We start from the raw sequence: 21,800 nt of genomic DNA, 5'->3' as shown, positions 1-21,800 counted from the left end.
ACCTCCCTCTGTCTTCAGCCAAGTAGTCAAGAGTCTTGATGTGTGGAGGTGTAGAATATGGAGATATAAAAGGAGCAGTGAGGTCTGGCATTGCTGCCAGTCAACGGTAACTACCTAGCATCTTAAAGTTGCCTGCTTCCCTTCTACAGGCCGTACAGAGCCCCTGTTTCTGCCCAGGGGTCAGTGCCTCTGGGACTTGTGCAGAAGTCCAGGGTTGCTATCCAATAGATTCACAATTACTCACTCCCAAACTCTTTGTGCAGGCCCTGGCCAAGATTTTTGGGAAAATGCAGGGAAGCAGAAGTGCTTTCCAACATGGGAGGCAGTCCCATCATCTTGCCCTTTCTCTCCTCTTGATAATCACCCTGTCATCTCTGACAACTTCAGAGATTTTCTAAAACTGTGTGGGGCATAAATGAGTCATGTCTGAGTTCTTTGTAGGTTAGGATGGCAGTGTTTAGGATTGGAGAATTCTGCTCTGAGGGAGGAGACAAGAACCGGGAAGACCCTAATCTCTAGCTGAAACAATACTTTACAGTTTGGAGCCCACAATATGGTAATGGTGAGTTGGTGGGATTTGGGGGAACGGTCCGCTGTGTAGCAGTGCCTGGCACATAGTGAAGACTCAAATGTTAACTGTCACTGGTAATTTTATTCTGGTTTGCTGTTACATACCTTTGATTAGTTAAAGCTGGGAAATCAGTTTGCATATTACAAGTAATAATTGGCAAATCTCTTTGACAAAAACTTTGACAAAACTTGGACAAAAAAAATATTGAGTCTCAGACAGAGAGAGGGCAGTTAATAGAAAGTGGTTGAAAAGATTGGGAACATCTTGTCTGCTCTAACCTCCTTATTTTGCAGAAGGGAACATGGGTAATATGACCTGCCTAAGGTTACCAGCCAATAATAAAAAGGCAGAGGCATCGCTGGGGTCCAGGTGGCTTTACTTCTAGTGTAGTGCTCTGGCTGCGATCTAACCATAACATAGTAATAAAATTTTAGACTAAATCCTGGATAGGAATCAAGTTGGGGAGATTTTTAGACCTTAAATAGATCATATCAGCTGTATCAGACTCTCTACCTTGAACTGGATCTAAGGAAAATCTAACTTACCTAATACATGACTTCATAAATAATTGGCAAAAAGTCCTAACTATAATGTAAATGAGAAATAAAAAGAGAATAATTAATAATATAGTATGTATTTTGATATATAAATGCCTGGGCAGGATTACACTGGAAAATGTAGTCAGATTATTGCATCTGCATGTGGAATTATCTTAAACCGAGTAGGTGACAAAGAAGGCTGATACAGGTGTGTAGTATTGGCAACTCAAATATCACAAAATTGCATTGCCATTCCTAATGTGACTTTTCAAAGTGATGAATAATTCTTAGGAAAATGGTGAACAAAATAGTGTATGGTGTTTCCTTAACTACATCATTCCTAGAAGTTTTTTATTCTGTTAAAACAGTATAAAAATACTTTATGTTAATATCTAAAATGGCCTTGGAACTTACGTAGGCTCTTATATGCCCATGAATGTCTAGCCATGCACTTAAGTCTTGGGGGATTCAGGTAATGTCTTCATTATGTGGAACTCTCCTATGAATCGTAGAGTGTCTGCCTATTAAATGCTAGCAGTGCTCCCCCAACCACTGTGATACACACTAACACCCCCAGGCTTTCTAGAATGGCACATGAAGACTTTGCCATCCTAATTGGGAATCATAAAACTGGAGACTAGAATGGTGAAGATAAAATTCCTAGCCTTTGGAAAAACTGAAAGAAGTAGAAAAGTACCATGTTGCAAATCATGCTGAAATAATGTTCCTATGCACAAATTTTAGTAGTTGCTGAAACCATTAGTAGAAAAATTGGGGGGGGGGTTATAATGGATGGATCAGGCTGATAACACCTGAACCCATTCATCAATTTTAACACTAAAAGTAGGCAGCCAGACATTAGGGTCACAGCAACCTGAATTTAAACCTAACTTCTCAAGTTAAAGAAAGTGTGTGGGATAGAAGAACAGATCAAATAAATGCATGGTGATACAGCAGCCAAACCTGGGAAATGGAAAACTTTTACAGAACAAAGCAACTTCTTTTTTTTGCTCCCCATCAAATAAATGGCATGGAGAAAAAGGGGGAGAGGGCTGTTATGTATTGAGAGAGCCTTAAGAGTCATACAACTAAATACAGTGTTGGACAATGTTTGGATCTTAATTCATACAAATTAATTCTAAAAACCATTCTGGAGACATTTGGGGAAATTTGAACATGGGTCAAATATTAGATAGCATTAGGAATTACTACTGATTTAGTTAGGTGAAATAATTAAATTCTGGTTATGTGTAGAAAAGAAAAAGAAAAAAAAAAACAACCTTACCTCTTAGCAATACATATTGAAGCATTTAAGTGTAAAATGATATGTCTGGGATTTGCCTTAAAGTAATTTCATTCCCCAAAAGTGTAGGAAGATGGAGAGGGAAAGAGGTGAAATAAAAATGGCAGAATACTGATAATTACTGAAGCTTGGTGGAAAAGTACATGGTATTCATTATACTATACTTCTTACTATTTTTTTATATGTTAGTGGAGTTTTTTTATTAATACCAATCTTTTGTAAACTCTTCTAAAAAATAGAAGAGGGAAAACTTCCCAGTTCATTCTACAAGATCAGTATTTCTCTAGTACCAAAAGCAAAAATATCACAAAATTACAGACCAATATCTCCTGTGAATATAAATGTAAAAATTCTCAACAAAATACCTGCAAACTGAATGTAGCAACATATAAAAAGGATTATATACCATCACCAAGTGAAATTTATCCCATGAATCATTGATCCCATGATTGATCTGAAATTAATCAAGGCAGTATGCCATATTAATAGAATAAAGAAGAAAAACCTATGATCATGATATCTCAATAGAGGAAAACACTTTATGAAATATAAGAACCTTTCATGATAAAAAAAAAAAATTCAACATTAGAATAAAAGGGAACTTCCTTAAACCAATACAGAGCATTGTAGATAACACCATGCTTAATGAAAAAAGACAATGGTTTCCTTCTCTGATCAGGATCTAGAAAAGAATATCTTCTCTTACCAGTTTTATTCACATTTTACCACAAGTTCTAGCCAGGGTAGTCAGTAAAGAAAAAATAAAAGGGCATGCAAATTAGAAAGCAAAATTAAAACCATCTTCTATTTGTATGAGATCTCATATAGAGAAAATCCTAATACTCCTCTAAAAAACCATTAGAATTAATTTGGTTAGCACAGTTGCAGGATACAAGAGCAATGAAGAAAAATAAGGGAGCGGAATGGCAGTTGAGCACATGCCTCCCACACAAGAGGTCCCAAGTTCAGTTCCTGGTGCCTCCTAAAGAAAAAATAGACAACTAGCAAAACAGCAAGCAGACAATGAGCAAAAACAATGAACAGACAATGAGCAAAAAAAACCACAAGCAGACAAGCAATAAATAAATAATAATTCTATACACTAGCAATGAAGAATCCAAATTCAAAATTAAGGAACTCCCATGTATAATAGCCCCCAAAAGAATAAAATAAACAAAAGAACAGCAGAAAGAATGAATGAGGAAAAATGAACAGAGCTTAAGAGACCTGTGGGAAACCATTAGTTGTGCCAACATACATATCATTGAAGTCCCAGAAGGACAAGAGAGAGAGAGAAAGGGGGAGAAAAAGCATTTGAAGAAATAATAGCCAGAAACTTCCCATATCTGATGAAAAACATGAATATACACATCTAGTAAACTCAAAATTAACTCCAAGCAGTATGGACTCAAAGAGGGCTACACCAAGACATATAGCAAACTTGTCAAAATCCAAAAATAGAGGATTTTGAAAGCAATAAGAGAGAAACAACTTGTCACATACAAGGGATCCCCAATAAGATAACAGTGGGTTTCTCATCAGAAACTGTGAAGGCCAGAAGACAGTAGAATGACATAAGTAAAATCCATACAGGAAAAACTGTCAGCCAAGAATTCTTTAGCCAGCAAAATTATCCTTGACAAATGAAGGAGAAATTAAGACATTTACAGATAAAAGACTGGAAGACTTAATTACCAGAAGAACAGCCCCACAAGAAATACTAAAAGGAGTCCTGCAGGCTGAAATAAAAAGACTGTAGAAGGTAACTCAAAGCCATTGGAAGAAATAAAAAATATTTGGTAAAGGTAACTATGTAGACTCCAAGGATAAATTCTTGCTTGAACAACTTTGTGACCTGCAGTTCACTAATGGGAGTTAGGGATTAATATCTGGAGAGCTCACTAAAAATTAGTTTTCCTAGAGTCAGTATTTATAATAAAACAAAAAATTGTCCTAAGTAACTTTTAAGTCTTTCACCCTATTTTCAAGTTCTCCCATTCACAATCCATCCTAAACAGAGTTTTGTGGAATTAAGTGTAAGCATCAATTGGCTTTTCCAGCCAATCTATGGTTCTTTACTATGTTGGAAATTGAAACTCCTCAGTTTAGCATTCAAGATTTTTCTGATTCTGATAAGCATCCAGCTCATGTTTTCAATTCAAGACAGTATCCCCTTCCTATCATTCTTGATGGTCATCCCTACTTTGCCTCAGATTCTGCAGCTGCAATACTTTGCATGTGGAATGTGCTCTTCTTTCCACCAATTCCTAGGTCCTTCAAAAAAGTTAATAAAAATGCATAGGGGAAGCAGATGTGGCTCAAACTATTTGGCACCCGTCTACCACATGGGAGGTCCCAGGTTCAGTTCCCAGTGTCTCCTAAACAAGATGAGCAAGACAGCAAGCTGACCTAATAGGCTGGTGCAGTGAGCTGACACAACAAGATGATACAACTGAGGAAACACAACGAGACACAGCAGGGAGCAGATGTGGCTTAAGTGATTGGGCACCTCCCTCCCAAGTGGGAGTCCTGGGTTTGGTTCCCAGTGCCCTCTAGAAAGAAGGTGAGGAGACACAGAAAATACACAACAAGCGGATAGTGAGTGCAAACAATGATGGGGGGGATAAAAAATTAATTAATCTTTAAAAAAAAAAAACAGGGAAGCGGGTGTGGCTCAAGCAATTACATTCCCAACTACCATATAGGAAGTCCAGGGTTTGCTTTCCTGGGACCTCCTGGTGAAGGTGAGGGGGCCTGCGCAGGAGTGCTAGCCTGTGCAAGGTGCTGGTGCAGCAAGATGGTGCAACAAAAAGAGACACAGAGGAGAGACAATAAGAAACACAGCAGACCAGGGAGCTGAGGTAGGGCAAGAAATTGAGGTGCCTCTCTTCCAGTCCAGAAGATCCCAGGATTGGATCCTGGTGCCACCTAAAGAGAAGACAGGCAGACACAGAAGAATGTATAGCGAATGGACATAGACAGGAGACAGCGAACACAAAACAATGGGGGGCAGAGGAGGTAGGAATAAATAAATAAATAAATCTTTTAAAAAATGCATGGATCTCAAAAAAAAAATGTAGCAAACATTTAAATATAAGAGCTAAGACTGTCACACTCATAGAAGAAAGTACAGAAGTGACCTATGGTTAGACAATGGTTTCTTAGATATAGCACGAAAAACACAAACAACCACAACAACAAAAATAGATAAATTGGACTTCATCAAAATCAAAATTTTTTTTCGTCAAAGGACATCATCAAGAAAGTGAAAAGACAACCCACAGAATGGGAGAAAATATTTGCAAATCATAAATCTGAAGAGAGACTTGTATCCCGTATATATAAAGAACTCTTAGAACCCCACAATAAGAAGTCAAACTCAGTTGAAAAATTTGGCAAAGGATTTGATAGATACTTCTAACATTTGACCAGGTCGTACATGAAAAGATAGCAGATGATTAGTAGGTACATGAAAAGATGCCCACCATCATTAATTATTAGGGAAATGCAAATCAAAATCATAATGAGATAATATTCATTCGTGCATACATTCATGTTCAAGTTTTATACATGAGTGTTCATGGCAGCATTATTCACAATAGCCAGAAAGTGAAAACAACCCAAATAACCATCAAATGATAAATGAATAAACAAAATGTGCTATATGCATACTATGGAATATTATTTAGTAATCAAAAAGAAGTACCGATAGATGCTACAACATGGATAGACCTTGAAAACATTATGCTAAGTGAAAGCCAGTCATAAAAGATCACGTATTTTATGATTCTATTTGTGTGAAAATGTACAAAATAGGTAAATCCATAGAAAGTAGATTAATGGTTACCAGAGGCTGAAGTGGTGAGTGGAGGAGCAAGAATGGGAAGTGATGGCTAATGGTACAGGTTTATTTCTGGGGTGATGAAAATGTTCTAAAATTAGATTGTGATTGCACAACTCTGTGAACATACTTAAAATCACAGAATTGTATATATAAGTGGGTAATATATGATATACGAAGTATATCTCAGTAAAGATATAGAAATTTTAAGCTGTAGAACTGGCTTAATTGGAAATGGCAAGATATAATAGAAATAATGTCCCAAGATAAAACCACTGGACCAAGAGAGTAAATCGTCCATAATTGGGACTTTCGGAAAGATTTTTCCTTTAGCTAGGAATGGTTTTTTAGTACCTGAACAGTATTTTATGTACTCCTCATTATTCCAGCAGAAGTGATTTAAAATTAGATGCTGAATGATCTGCCCTCCCCCCCAAGAAATGGGCAACAATATTTGCTCTCACCACTCTTATTTAAGTGAGGAAAGCAGGTTGTAGGATATCAAATCAACATTCAAAGATCAATTGTATTTCGATATATAAGCAATAAACACATGGAAATCGAAATTAAAAATATATCATTGTAACTAACCCCCCCAAAGAAATACTTGGGTATAAATCTAAAAAATGAAAACAAAAACACATGTATAAGATTCGTATGTTGAAAACTATAAAATGCTGATGAATGAAATCAAAGATCTACATAAATAAGGAGAAATAACTTTTAAATGGATGGAAGACCCAAAATAATAAAAATGTCAAGAATGCTGCAAATTGATAGACTAGTTTGACAAATTCTACCACAATACCAGCAAGTATTTCTGTAGATAAATGTATCATAAAATGTATATGAAAAGGCAAGGAGTGGGTAGAAAAGGTACTCTGGCCTGAATGCCTGTCCTGTGCAGAGTCCTGGAAGGACAGGTAGTATTTTTAAAACCTGGTGTGGGGGTGGTTGAAGTGGTCAGGGGACTGCTGAGCCAGGGCAGGCTCCCCTGAAAGCCATAGGTAAGTGGAAGGCTGCGGCACTCTCTGTTCAGGTGGAGAATTGCCAAGTGAGTGGTGTGGGCCTCAGTTCAGAGAACCTTCACTGAGTAAAGGCTCTGAGTCTCTGGGCTGAGGAGGGCTGAGGAGACCATGCAGGCATTGAATTAGACACAGAACATGGGGAGAGAGGCTGGGAATGGTGTCAGCCAAGCACAGGCCTGCTGCAGGTACAGCGAGTCCTGCCTTATCCTGCCCTCAGGTTTTTTGGTTGACAAACGCCCTGACCTCCTAGTTCTGGGGTCCATCCCATCCTTGACACCACCAACACTCATTTTGTCTAATCCCAAGATTATTACATCTTTGCAGCTAGCTCATCCTGGACCTGTGCCTTGCAAATTTTTGATAATTCTTCTATTTAGCAAATATTTGTTCAGGGATTCCTAGGGCTGGGCCCTGCTCTTGAGGCACACACTTTCCCTCTGGCAAGGAGAGAGGCAAGTTAGTAGAGTATAACTGCCATCCCAAAGTTTAGCATCAGAGCTTTCATGGGTAGTCTGGGAAAGGCTTCCTGGGCATGTGCTACCTGAACTGTGTCTTCATGGGAAGGAGGGGAAATATTTAATATTCCCTTAAACCTTTTTTCTCTTTTTGCCTTTCCATGTATCTGAATTTTATAACAGATTTCTAGCAAGAAGGTTATTCCAGGCTGAGGGAGCAGTAGGTCAGAGACATCAAGATCTGAAAACATAGGACTGTCCCTGATGTTTGGATAGAGAAAGAATTTGCCTCAAGAAGTCCTAGGATGTAATGGCTAAGGAGGATAATGGCTTCCAGATTTTGGGAGGTTCCTGATATGAAGTAGAGGACTCTTTGCGTGGGCAGTGGGAAGCCACTGAAGGATTCTGATGAGGGCAGCAGTGCCTTCGGCCAAAGAGGCTGATGGGTTGAGAGGATGAGACAGATGACTGAGTCTTGCCACTCCTTCACACCACACTTTAGTGGTGGGACTTGGTCCCTTTCTTTTGTAACCTCTTGTACTATCCACCCCCACCCCCAGTGTCACAGAGTATTATACGGCAGATTGATCAGGCAACCTCAAATCTTGACTTTGATGAGTATGTTTAGCCTCTCAGAGCCTTGGTTTCCTGATCCACACCTTGGGAATATTAATGCTTAATGCCAGAGGTTTCTTAGGATTAAATGTGAGGATGAATATCACATTTTGACCTCATTGTTCAGAATATAGTTAACATTCAATAAATAGTGGCTATTATTCTTTAAAAGACTTGATGGATTCTCATTCAAATTACAGGCAGAGATGAGGACAAAACTGGAGGTGTAATGAGTGGAAGATCCCCCAACAGCATTGTTGTTGTTTTTTTTTTCAGATACTTAGCTTCAAAAAATCTGATGCATTGGGGCCACTTCGGTATTGACATTGTCAGCACAGAGGATGTGATAGATGTCTGTGTTTAGGCCCAGGCCCTTTATGTACCTTGTTTCCTTTTATCATCAACATTGACTGTCATTTAGTAAGGACAGGAACAGCTGTCTGCCATTGTTGACCACTGAGCCAAGTGTTTTTATTTATGGTTACTTATCTTCCTAGCAGCCCTACAAGATCAGCAGCATCCTTACTATATGCGGTAGGGGGGTCAGTGGGGGTGATAGTAGAACCTCAGGAAGGGTGAGAGCTGGGATTTACCCCTATGTAGGTCTGACCCTCCAGCTTTGGTTCATGTCATAATCAGTTTGTATACAAATTCTGTGTAAGTTAGACTGATTGCAGAGAAAATTCTCCCCCTTTCTTCTCACCCCCACCGTTAGATGTTTCTCAAGCAGACCTGTCTTCTAGAACTAAGCTAGATGGTTGGAAGAGGAGGTGGAATGTTTAGGAAGCATTCCGTCAACCACTAGGCGAGTTGAGGGTCTACCAGATTTTCCCTCTGTAGTTACCTCCCCTCCCTCCAACCCCTACTCCCTGCCTTCCGCCTCACTAACCCTTTTCCTCTACCAGCACAGATGTCTATAATGACACAATTCCTTTATTATAGTCCCACCACGTTGCGTGGCAACCAGGCACTCACACTTTCACCTTTTTGTTTCTCCTTCAAGTGCCCAATTTAGGGGTGGAACCACAGGGCTGGAAGGAGGGGAAAGAATAGCACAGTAGTTGGCCCATTTGACTGCTGTAGGGTGTTAATTACTTCATCACGGTGCAGCCATCTTGGAACAGTCTGGCGGGTGCTGTGAGAAGCAAATAGTCATTTTCGCCTTTCCACAGGACACAGTCCTGTGTCTCACCCCTCACCTTCTACATCCCCGTCTTGCTTATCCCACACCTAGCTGCTTCAAATGCAAACCAAAGTCTGGATGTCTGCCTGACCTAGCCCATAAAGAGATTTGCTCCGCTAAGTGTGTAGTGATATGTATCCAGAGCTTCTCAAAGAATACTGCGTCTGCTGGTTTGGTATTGCTGCTTCTAGACTAGCAATATAGATAGAGAGGGCATTCTTTGTAATGGAGAACGAGCAAGGGAAAGTGGGTCTGTCCTACTCCTTAGCTCTCTAAGAACCGAAAACCATTCATCTATACGGGAAGTTTATTTTTTATCTAAGCCTAACTTTTTTGTGTGGTTGTCATTACAATTCTAACCCATTTCCCTTTGTTCCACCCATCTGTCCTGAGACAGTGAGAAGACTATTTCTAAATCCTGTTCCCTGTTTTAAAAAACCAATTTTCCTATGCTTAATCAGCTTCACTGAAAACAAATATTTAGATATAAAACTCTTATGTCATTCTTAAATTAATTTTCAATTCTTTTTTTTTTTTTAGATTTATTTACTTATTTAATTCCCCCCCTTCCCCCAGTTGTCTGTTCTCTGTGTCCATCTGCTGCGTCTTGTTTCTTTGTCCTCTTCTGTTGTCGTCAGTCGTCAGCGGCACTCGTCAGCGGCACGGGAAGTGTGGGCGGCGCCATTCCTGGGCAGGCTGCACTTTCTTTCGCGCTAGGCTGCTCTCCTTACGGGCGCACTCCTTGCGTGTGGGGCTCCCCTACGCGGGGGACACCCCTGCGTGACAGGGCACTCCTTGCGCGCATCAGCACTGCGCATGGGCCAGCTCCACACGGGTCAAGGAGGACCAGGGTTTGAGCCGCGGACCTCCCATGTGGTAGACGGACACCCAAACCACTGGGCCAAGTCTGTTTCCCAATTTTCAATTCTGATCAGTTCATTATCTTTACATATTTTGTAAATGTCCACAAGTCACAATATTTTCTCTTCTGCGTTTTCTTTTTAAAATTTCATAATCTATTTACTAAAGTGCTCAGCATATTTCTCTTAGTATCTGTATGATATTTTATTTTGCTGGTGTGCTACAGTTCAAGTATTTCCAGTTTTTCACTATAAAGAGTACAGCTATGAGCACCTATATATATAATTTGTTTCTTTTACACCCTTGAATTATATTCTGTATGTCAGCAGATCTCAAATTTTTTGATCTCAGGAACCCTCTTGCACTCTAAAGATCATGGAGTATCCTAAAAAGTGTTGTTTGTGTGGATTATATTTATCAACATTGACATTATTATAAGTTATAGCTGAAACTTTCAAAAAGGATATTTGTTTAAAAGTAGTAATAAACCCATTCTTTGTTAATATAAGTAAATTTTAGTGAAAATAATTATTTTTCAAAATAAAATATTTAGTAAAAAGATGGATATTGGTTTTTTTTGCAAATCTCTTGAATATCTGGCTTAATAGAAGATGGCTAGAGTCTCATTTCTGCTTCTGCATTGAATCTGTTGATAAGTTTTTGTTGAAGCTTATACAAAACTTAGCCTTACCCAGATATGTTGTTGGAAAAGAGGAATAATTTATTAGACTTTTCAGATATGACACCAAAACTTGCCAAGTGGTAGTTTCTTTAAGGGTTAATTGCACTTTTGAATCCGAAACCATATCAGTGAACTTTTTGTGCTGTATTACATTAAATCCATTGGGCTATCATACCCTTTGAATTTATCTTTTTACCCATGTATGCATGATATTGTAAGATCCTGGCCAATTGAAAAATATCGGTTCACTGAGATATTTAGCAGGTCCACTAAATATTGACACATTATATTGTACAATATAAAGAAATCACATTCATTAATATTATTGATCTCATCAGAAAATGCAAATTTCTAAAGTTTTTCTTGCAGGTTCACTTCATTTTCGAGAATATGTCCACTATTTAGCCAAGCCTGAATAAGCATGATTTGTCTGTCAGCCTTTCCTTCAAGTAAAAACAGTGTTCTATGAAAAACTGGCTAATTCAGATGGCAGCTTAAACAACTACACAAGTACTTTTCTTCAAGACAACCTTTGTACTTTTTTTTTTAAAGATTTATTTTATTTATTTCTCTCCCCTCCCCCCCACCCCGGTTGTCTGTTCTCTGTGCCTATTTGCTGCGTCTTCTTTGTCTGCTTCTCTTTTGTGAGTTGCATGCGAATCTGTGTTTCTCTTTTTGTTGTCATCTTGTGTGTCAGTTTTCCGTGTGTGCGGCACCATTCCTGGACAGGCTGCACTTTCTTTTGCGCTGGGCGGTTCTCCTCATGGGGCGCACTCCTTGCGCGTGGGGCTCCCCTACATGGGGGACACCCCTGCGTGGCACGGCGCTCCTTGCGGGCATCAGCACTGCACGTGGACCATCTCCACACGGGTCAAGGAGGCCCGGGGTTTGAACCGCGGACCTCCCATGTGGTAGACGGATGCCCTAACCACTGGGCCAAGTCCACTTCCCTCTTTGTACTTCTGAATGCAGCAGAAGTGCTTTATGCGTACTTCCCACTTCATCACAGAATATTAAAAAGATGTGGACACAAAGATTGAGATTTTAGAAAACTTGATAATTTTTACTACTTCATCAAGGAATTTCTTTTTTTTTTTTTTTTTTTTTTTTTAAAGATTTATTTTTATTTATTTAATTCCCCTCCCCTCCCCCGGTTGTCTATTTTCGGTGTCTTTTTGCTGCGTCTTGTTTCTTGTTTCTTTGTCCGCTTCTGTTGTCAGCGGCACGGGAAGTGTGGGCGGCGCCATTCCTGGGCAGGCTGCTCCCTCCTTCGCGCTGGGCGGCTCTCCTTATGGGTGCACTCCTTGCGCGTGGGGCTCCCTTACGCGGGGGACACCCTGCGTGGCGCGGCACTCCTTGCGCGCATCAGCACTGCGCATGGGCCAGCTCCACACGGGTCAAGGAGGCCCGGGGCTTGAACTGCGGGCCTCCCATGTGGTAGACGGACGCCCTAACCACTGGGCCAAAGTCCGTTTCCCAATCAAGGAATTTCTAAAATGAAGTTGAGGATCTTTTTAAATGTTTGTTGGCAATTTGGATTTCCTCTTTTGTGAAGGGCCAGTTCAAATATCTTAATTGTTTTTCTGTTGGGTTGCCTTTTTCTTATGAAATTATAAATATGTATTACAAATGCCTTCCTCTCTGAGATTGCCTTTGCAATCTGTTAATGGTATTTTTTTAGTTTAGTTCTTAATTTTTATGTAATGCTTTCAAAACCTTTGTGGTTAATGTTTTTTAAATCTTTTTCAGAAATTTTTGCCTTCAGAGTTATGAAGAAATTCTCATATATTTTATTCTAGAAGCCTTGGTTTTTTTTGCCTTCTGTATTTAGATCTATGTATTAGTCAGCCAAAGGGGTGCTAACGCAAAATACAAGAAATCTGCTGGGTGTTATAAGGGGTATTTATTTGGGGTAGGAGCTTAAAGATACTGGGCCATAAAGCATAAGTTACTTCCCTCACCAAAGTCTACGTGGAGCACAATGGATGCCAACATTTGCGAGGGTTCAGGCTTCCTGAGTTCCTGCGTTCCTGGGGCTTGCTTTTCTCTGGGTTCGAGGTTCCTTTCTTCCCGAGACTGGCTTCTCTTTCCTCTGTGAGCTTACTTTCTGGGGCCCCACTTAAGTCTTCAGCATGAAACTCCAACATCAGAAATCCTCACATCAAAAGCTCCAACTCTGTCCTTTGCCATACCTTTTTTTTTTTTTTTTAATTTCTTTGTCTATATTTTTTTTAATGTTACATTAAAAAAATATGAGGTCCCTGTATACTCCCCCACCCCCTCATCCCACTCCTCCCATAACAACAACCTCCTCCATCATCATGGGACATTCATTAGCCCTTGGTGAATACATCTCTGAGCACTGCTGCACCACATGGTCAATGGTCCACATTATAGTTTCCACTCTCCCCCAGTCCACCCAGTGGGCCATGGGAGGACATACAATGTCCAGAAACTGTCCTGCAGTACCAGCCAGGACAACTCCAAGTCTTGAAAATGCCCCCACATCATATCCCTTCTTCCCACTCCCCACCCTCAGCAGCTACCATGGCCACTTTTCTCCATCTCAATGCTACATTTACTTCCATTACTAATCACAATAGTTCCAGAATAGAATATCAGTAAGTCCACTCTAATCCATACTCTATTCCTCCATTCTGTGGACCTTGGGATGGTTATGTGCACTCCACCCGTGTATCGAGAGGTTGCTTAGATTCCACTTGGATAATGGATGCAATTCTCCTGTTTGCAGTTGTAAGCACTCTTGGCTCCCTGGTGTGGTGGTTGACCTTCTTCACCTCCCTGTTAGTTGACTGAGGTAAGTCCAATAAACCAGAGGGTAGGAGGTGCAAGTCTGTTGAGGCTCAGGGCCTGGCTATCACATTTCACAGTCCAGAGATTCAGGTCCCCTGAGTATACACTAAACCCCAGCGCCAACCACAGGACCGGTAAAAGTGACAAGAGAGGCTTGTGAACAAAGATCAAATCTGAGTCCAACTCCATCACACTTAGGAACACAAACTCCAAAGTAGGGCCAAATGACATGGTGCCGAACTCTGTCTGCCATGACCATAGAACCAGTGGGTCTCTATAGCCCTCAGAAGAACCAATACCTGGGGTTGTATGCCATACCTTTTATCTGTGAGTCCCCACCCACTAAGAGGTGGAGACTCAGTGCCCTAACGACATGGCCCAATTAAAGACCTAATCATAAATCAGTCATGCCCAGGTACAGATCAGATTACAAACATAATCCAATATTTTTGGAATTCATCAATTATATCAAACTGCTACAATTTACAATCCATCTGGAATAGATTTTCGTGTGGTATGAGATAGACTCCTATTTTTCCATGTGGCTATCCAGTTGATCTAGCACCAATTTTTTAAAAGGATATCTTCTACCTATGCCACCTTAATAATTAAATTTTCATTTTTCATTACTTGTAAAACTTTTATTCCCTGTTAAAATTTGCCCTCATTCTTTTCCTCTTGGGGCCAAATGCTCTTGATCCCTTTGTTTTTTCCCATGAATAGCAAGGTTAGTTCAATAACATTTCTATTGCTACTGCATGAGATAACATATAGGCATTTCATTCACACTTTCTTATTTAATCCTCCTAATAATTAAGAGATTGGCATAGGATATTCTGTTACAAGTAATGAAACTGAGGTTTGTATACAGTAAGTAACTTACTTGATCACAACCATCAAGAAGCAGAACATAATAATAGAATATTATATACCACTCACTGAACTCTTTATTATGTACCAGGCATTGTGCTTTTGTAAACATTCTTATTTAATCCTTACAACATTCTTGAGAAATAGGTAATATTGTCTACATTTTACAGGAAAGAAAGCTTAAGGGCTTAGCGATTTCATAACTTGCCCTAGGTCATACAGCTCTTAAATTGTGAGACCAGAATTTGAACTTGAGCCTAACTCTAAAGCCTTTGCTTTTATCCTCTACATAATTTATTATATTCAAGTCAGTCTGTTTCAATGTTCGTTATGTGTCAGGCACTGCACTAGGCACTGGGTAATGAGGTGTGGACCCAACCTGCAGGGAGTTCATCGTTTATTAGGGCTGACTTGCCCTTTTCATGCCTGTCATAAGTTTGTTTAAAACAATGACAGAGTATGTCTGAGGTCTACAGAAACACAGAAATGTGATTAATCTGAAGGATTGAGTGGGACAGGGTAAAAGTAAAGATTTTGCAGAGATGATACCTGAGCTAAGTTTTAAAGGACCAATAAAAATTCCATGGTGTTGGGAGTAATTGGCTTCTGTGGCCAAGGGAACAGTTGGTATACATGGTGATTATGAAATCATCTCATTTGTAGAAGACACTAGAAAAGGTTTCCTCATGCTGGCATAGGAAGGGGAGACTAAGTGAATGGGAGGGCCCAAACAAAAGAGGCCTCAAGTGCTTAGGCACTGGATATGATCCTGGAGTGACAGGAGCCATCAAAATGTGTTAAACAGAAGGTGATCTGATTGGGACCTATTTAACCACTGACTTTTTTCTCTAAAGGAATCCCTAGCTAACATGCTAACATAGTTAATATTAAGCTTGTACTTTTTGTCCAGCAGTAATTCATCATCTTTTAATCCTCATAACAAGAAAATGAGGTGGATGCTATTGTTATTCCAGTCTTATAGAAGAGAAAATTGACACACAGATGGCTTAATTAATTTGCCTAAAGGAATACAGCTCGTGAGCACTGGAGCTGGATTCAGCCCTTACTATTAATAATTTTGTATTTCTCCTTTAAACACATATCAGCAATTGCCTCAAAAGAAATAAGCTTGGCTGAAGTTGTTCTGAGAACAAAAAGAAGGCTAATGTGTTGGAACACAGTAAACCAGTGGGGTAGAGGGATGGGAGATGACACTGGATTGGTGAGTAAGGCCAGTTCATGTGAAGCCTTAGGGCCAAGATTGGAGTAGTGGCTCACAGGGCAGTTTTTTGTTTTTTGTGTTTTTTTTTTTATTGACTTTGTAATAATATTACATTAAAAATATATATGTGAGGTCCCATTCAACCCCACCCCCCCCACCCCCCTCTCCCCCCCCCCAACAACACTCGTTCCCATCGTCATTACATATCCATCGGATTTGTTAAGTACATCTTTGGGCACCTCTGCACCTCATAGACAATGGTCCACATCATGGTCCATACTCGCCTCCATTCCATCCAGTGGGCCCTGTGAGGATTTACAATGTCCGGTGATTACCTCTGAGGCACCATCCAGGGCAGTTCCATGACCCAAAGACGCCTCCACCTCTCATCTCTTCCTGCCTTTCCCCACACCCATCGTCCACCATGTCCACTTTTCCCAATCCAATGCCACCTCTTCTTTGTGGACATTGGATTGGTAGTGTCCATTGCACCTCTATGTCAAGAGGAGGCTCAGATTCCACATGGATGCTAGATGCAATCCTCCCATTTTCGGTTGTAATCACTCTAGCTCCATGGTGTGGTGATTGTCCTTCTTCAACTCCATCTTAGCTGAGTGTGGTAAGTCCAATAAATCAGATTGTAGGTGCTGGAGTCTGTCACAGGGCAGTTTTAACAAGGGAGGGATTTCGTACTGTTTACATAAAATAAAAAAAAATCCCTCTGGCTCCTATGTAGGGAATGGCTCATAGAGGTATGAGAAGAAGCAGGAAGACCAGGCATCCAGGCAAAGACGAATGGTGGTCAACTCCTAGGTATATACCCAAAGGAATTAAAAACAGCGACCTTAATGCATTGTACACCAATGTTCATAGCAGCATTAATCACTATTGCCAAAAGGTGGAAACAACCCAAGCATCCCTCAGCAGATACACGGATAAACAAAATGTGATATATAATTTTTATGGTATATTGTTCCACTATAAAAAGGAATGACATTCACATGTGGATGAACCTTGGAAACATTATGCTGTATGCAATAAACCAAGTACAAACAGGGCAAATATTGTATGATTCCGTTTCTATGGGCTACCTAGGATAGGCAAATTCATAGAGACAGAAAGTAGATTAGAGATTACCAGGGACTGGGGAGAGGAGGGAATGAGGAGTTATTGCTTAATGGGTACAGATTTTGTTTGGGGTGATAAAGTTTTAGTAATGGATGGATAGCACTACATTGTGAATGTAATTAATGCTGCTGAAATATACACATAAAATTATTAAAATGGAAAATTTTATGTTATATATGTTACCACAAAAAAAAAAAAAAGAAATAATGGTCTAGACCAGGTAGATCGATTGGGGGTATATATTGAGGACAGAACTTGCTGATGGGTTGGCTTAATGAAGGAATCAAGGATGATGCAAGTTTTTTTTTTTTTTCATTCGAAGTCTTTTTAATTTTTGGGCTACCGTAGCTAATGCTTCAAAGAACATAAAATACTTTTAACTTAGAGCACAGCTCCAAATATTTCCTTAGCATACATTCCTGAAAGTAAAATGACTTCATTAAGGACTAAACCTGTTTTTAACGATTTGAGTACATACTGCCCACTTGCCCTTGGAAACAGTTGTATGAGTTGGCATTCCCACTGTATTTCATTGCCATTTCCCTATCCTTGCCAACGCCTGGAGTCTCATTTTTCTTTTAAATCACTTACAAAAGCTATGCTTTTATAAGCTAACCAAACCCAAATTATGAGGCATATAGACTGGGGAAAGTATTTGCAACATCTATGTATTAGTTTTCACTGCTGCATAACAAATTCCCACAGTCAAGAGTGAATGGGCTCAGCTGGATTCTGCTCAAGGTATCTCGTAAGACCAAAGTCCAAGTGTCAGCTGGTCTACATTCCTTCCTGGAGGCTTTGGGGGAGAATTTGCTCCCAAGCTCATTAAGGTCATTGGCAGGATTCAGTTTTTGGGATTATAAGACCAACTTCCCCCTTCCTCACTGGTTGTTAGCTGAATGCCCCTCTCAGCTCTTTGAGGCCACTTGCATTCCTTCTTTTGTGGCCTCCTCTGTCTTCACACCTAGCAATGGTGTGTCAAGTCCTCATGCTTTGAATCTCCCCTTCTGCCAGCAGGCAGGGAAAATTCTCTGCTTTTAAGGACCAATGTGACTATGTGATTAGATTAGGCCTATCTGGATAATCTCCGCTTTTTAAAGTCAGCTGTGTCCATATAACATAAAACAATAACAGGTTCATAAAACCTTGGAGATCATTCCTCTCAAATCCAAAATATATTCACACATACCCCAGAGTTCCCAAGAATCTGATCATATTACTGTATCAACTCAAAGTCTAAAATCTTATCTAAATCTCATTAGCTTGGAGGACCCAAATATCATCATCTAAATCAAGTGCAGTTGAGGCTCCTGGACACAACTCCTTTCCATCTGTGGACCTATCTAAAGAAACACATTATGTCCTCCCTTTGCTCCCATTGTACAATGATGAGACAGGCATAGTATGGCAGTTACAATTTTTAACATAGAAAAAGCAATGTGCATGAAAGTTTTTAATTACAGCATCATTTGTGGTCATGCACACAGAAACATCATCAATACCTACAGTAGAAGAGTAAATAAAGTTTTAAAATCTGCTCCAAATATTATTGGTATATAAAATGTTAATAGCTTAAAAGGAAAAAAAAAATGTTATTAGCAAAAATGAACCACTTGGGAAAATGCAAGACATGGGGGGGGTGGGAAACAGTGGGATCCAAAATTGTTTATATTATAACTGCATTAAAACATGCTTACATGAGACTAGAAAAGAATAACAAAAATAATCATATTAGAATTAGTTTATGGGTGACACTTTCCTTTTTTCTAAATATTTTATAATTTTTTAGTATAATGTATTTTTTTTTTCTTTCCTTTTAAAATCTTTGATTATGTATCCTAAGTATATTATTTCCCAACCATTCTCAGTCCCTGGTTCACATTTAAATTCATAGGATGTCCATGGGGTGTGGAAAAGGAAAGGTTTATTGCCTTGTTTGGTCAGGACACTGTAACTGGTACTATATTCATAAATGTATATACTCCCTTGACTATAGTTACCAGCATCTCTACTTCACCAATCTTTAATTTCCATACTTGGCAGAACAAAGAAAATAAAGCCATCCCCATAATTCTCTGACCAAACTTGAACCCTAACTGCAGAGGATAATAGCATGGGTTTTAAAGTTTCTGATTCCAGAATAAACACAGTCCATCTTGACTATCCCATGGAATTCTGCTATTAAACCTGGACAGAATGCATGGAATAGTTATTTGAGGACTCCGAAAAGTAGCAGCAGGCAGAATTTAAAATGCCATTGAAACAGTAGTGAACTTACCATTTTCCCCCTCCAGTAACCTCCAGCCTGAACTCAAGGAAGCCCCAAACAATGAAGTAACCATTGGCATGGACAGAGAGTGCTCCAGGAGATCCTTCTACTTCTGGCTGAAGGAATAGGAGAGGGGTCTCATAATGCTCAGACAGAGTAGGGGAAATCCTCCCATAGTTTTTTTTTCTTCCTTTCCTTTTCCTCATTCTTTTGCACCCTAACCTGTGGCAGCCTGAAAACACTTAAAACTGAGAAAGAAAAGCATTCCTTCCCAGTCAAAGGACTTGTGGTCTCAAGAGTGTGAGACAAATCCCTATTGCTTTGTTTCTCCTCTCTGTCCTTCCTCCACTTGGCCCTGGACATGTGTGCAGTCACAGGAAGTGCATGACACAGCAAGGTAAATAAAGCCCCAGCTTTCTGACCGGAGAACCAAAAAAGGGAAGCCCCAAGGAATTGGAAAGTACCAAGAATATCAGAAGAGCTCAGAATGCAACCCCATACAGTTGTTTATGAAATCCTACCCTCAATCCCAAGCTATGCATAAGTGAATCTGATCCTAAATATCATACCAAAGACTGAGAATTGAACTATGAGATTACCTGCTATTCAGGTCCTAGTCTGACCACTGGATAGCACATACTCAGGACAGATCTGAATAGCACTGCAAAGCCTTTGGAAATGGAACTGATGTAGAAATCAGACTTAAACCCATCCAGGTTGGTTGCTAAAAGAAAGAAAGCAGTGTTCTCTGGGAGACAAGATCCTAACATAATGTTCAAAATGTCTAGGATACAATCTAAAATTACCAGGTATACAAAGAACCAAGAGAATCTTAACTCACAGAAAGACAGTCAACAGAACCCAATACCTAGATGACACAGATGTTAGAATTACCTGACAAAGACCCAAATAAGATCATCTAAATCAGCTATTATAAAAATGTTCTGAGCAGTGAGGACAGTCTTGAGACTAATGGAAAGAAAGAAAGTCTCAGCAAAGAAATAGAAGATAGAAAAAAGAGCCAAATGGAAGTATTAGAACTGAAAAATAAAATAACCAAAATTGTAGCATAATAAAAACTGGGCTATTTCTTGTCCCTAGCTCCATGGGACTAAGCTTTACATCTTTGTAATTTCTCATGATAGGAGCATTTTTTGTTATTCATGGTGGGCCCTGGAACACATCCAATATTTCATATGCTAACAAGATGCCAGGGTGGGGCCAGCCACATCTGCAGTCTTTGGGTGGGGGCTGGTCACACCAGAAAGACCAACCTTGTAATTAGGGGGTTGGGGCTTTGAGCCAAATTTTGTCAGCTCAACTCTGACCCCTGGGAGGGGAGAAGGAACTAGAGATGGAGTTCAACTACATGAACATTGGTTCTGTTAATCATAACGAAACCCCATAGAAACTTAGGACACTTGACGTTCCAGGGAGCTTCCGTAATTGATGAGCTACATCCCTGTGCTCAGAGGTGGTGACGCATCGGACTCCACATGGAGAGGACATGGAAGCATGCCTTTGAGACCCTCCCAGATCTTACCCTCTGTATCTCGTCTTGTGACTTCTTTGTATCCTTTTTCTATAATAAAACAACAGGAACATTTTCAGTGAATTCTGTGAACTCTTCTAGCAAATAAATCCAAAGGCATGGTGGAAACCTCCAAATCTGTAGCCAGTTGTTCAGAAGTGCAGGTGGCCTGAACCCCCAAACTTGTTACTAGTGCCTGCAGGGCAATCTTATAGAGGATTGCCCTGCACCTATGGGGTCTGCCTGACTGTGGGTAGTGAGAGACTGAATTAAATTGAATTGAGTTAATGCAATATTTGCAGTTGGTATCAGAAGGAGATAGAAGTTTTTGCAACATTTGTGGAAATAATAATCTTACTATCAGTAGCAGATTGGAGATGGCAGAGGAAAGAGTGAACCTGAAGATAGAAAGCAATTGACATTATCCTATCAAATAGCAGAGAAAAAATGTTTAAATATAAAAATAGAAAGATTCAGACCTGTGAGATGTTTCAAGGAGAGGAGAGAGAGTTTTTGCAGAAAAAATATTTGAAGAACTAATGACTAAAAACTTCCCAAATTTGGCAAAAGACATAACCTACAGATTCAAAAAGCTCAGCAAACCTCAAACAAGATAAACCTGAAGAAGTCTCTGACCAGACACAATCAAACTGCTGAAAATGGAAGATAGATTAAAAAAATCTTGAAAGCAGCCAGGAGAGGAAGAAAACAAAAGAACTGCGTTCTTTAAGGGGTACAACAATTTGAATGATTGTGGATTTCCTATTAGGGAAAGTAGGGGAGATACATACATGGATGGAATATCTACTGTTACCTGTGGAAGACCTGGAGGACTGGGGCAAGAGGAAAATTCAACTATGACAGGTCCACAAGCCCTTATCCACATTT

General features: G+C 39.8%; 1 protein-coding gene across 1 annotated transcript in view; it reads left to right on the top strand.

Annotated features, from left to right (window-relative positions):
* The window catches only part of PSMF1 (proteasome inhibitor subunit 1), a 56,455-nt gene that overhangs the window by 27,321 nt on the left and 7,334 nt on the right, over positions 1 to 21,800 (top strand). The gene's annotated exons all lie outside the window — the stretch shown is intronic.

This window comes from Dasypus novemcinctus, chromosome 24, assembly GCF_030445035.2.
Source record: "Dasypus novemcinctus isolate mDasNov1 chromosome 24, mDasNov1.1.hap2, whole genome shotgun sequence".
NCBI lineage: Eukaryota > Metazoa > Chordata > Mammalia > Cingulata > Dasypodidae > Dasypus > Dasypus novemcinctus.
Note: the sequence above shows the minus strand (reverse complement) of the source record. Positions and strands in the feature narration are given on the sequence as shown.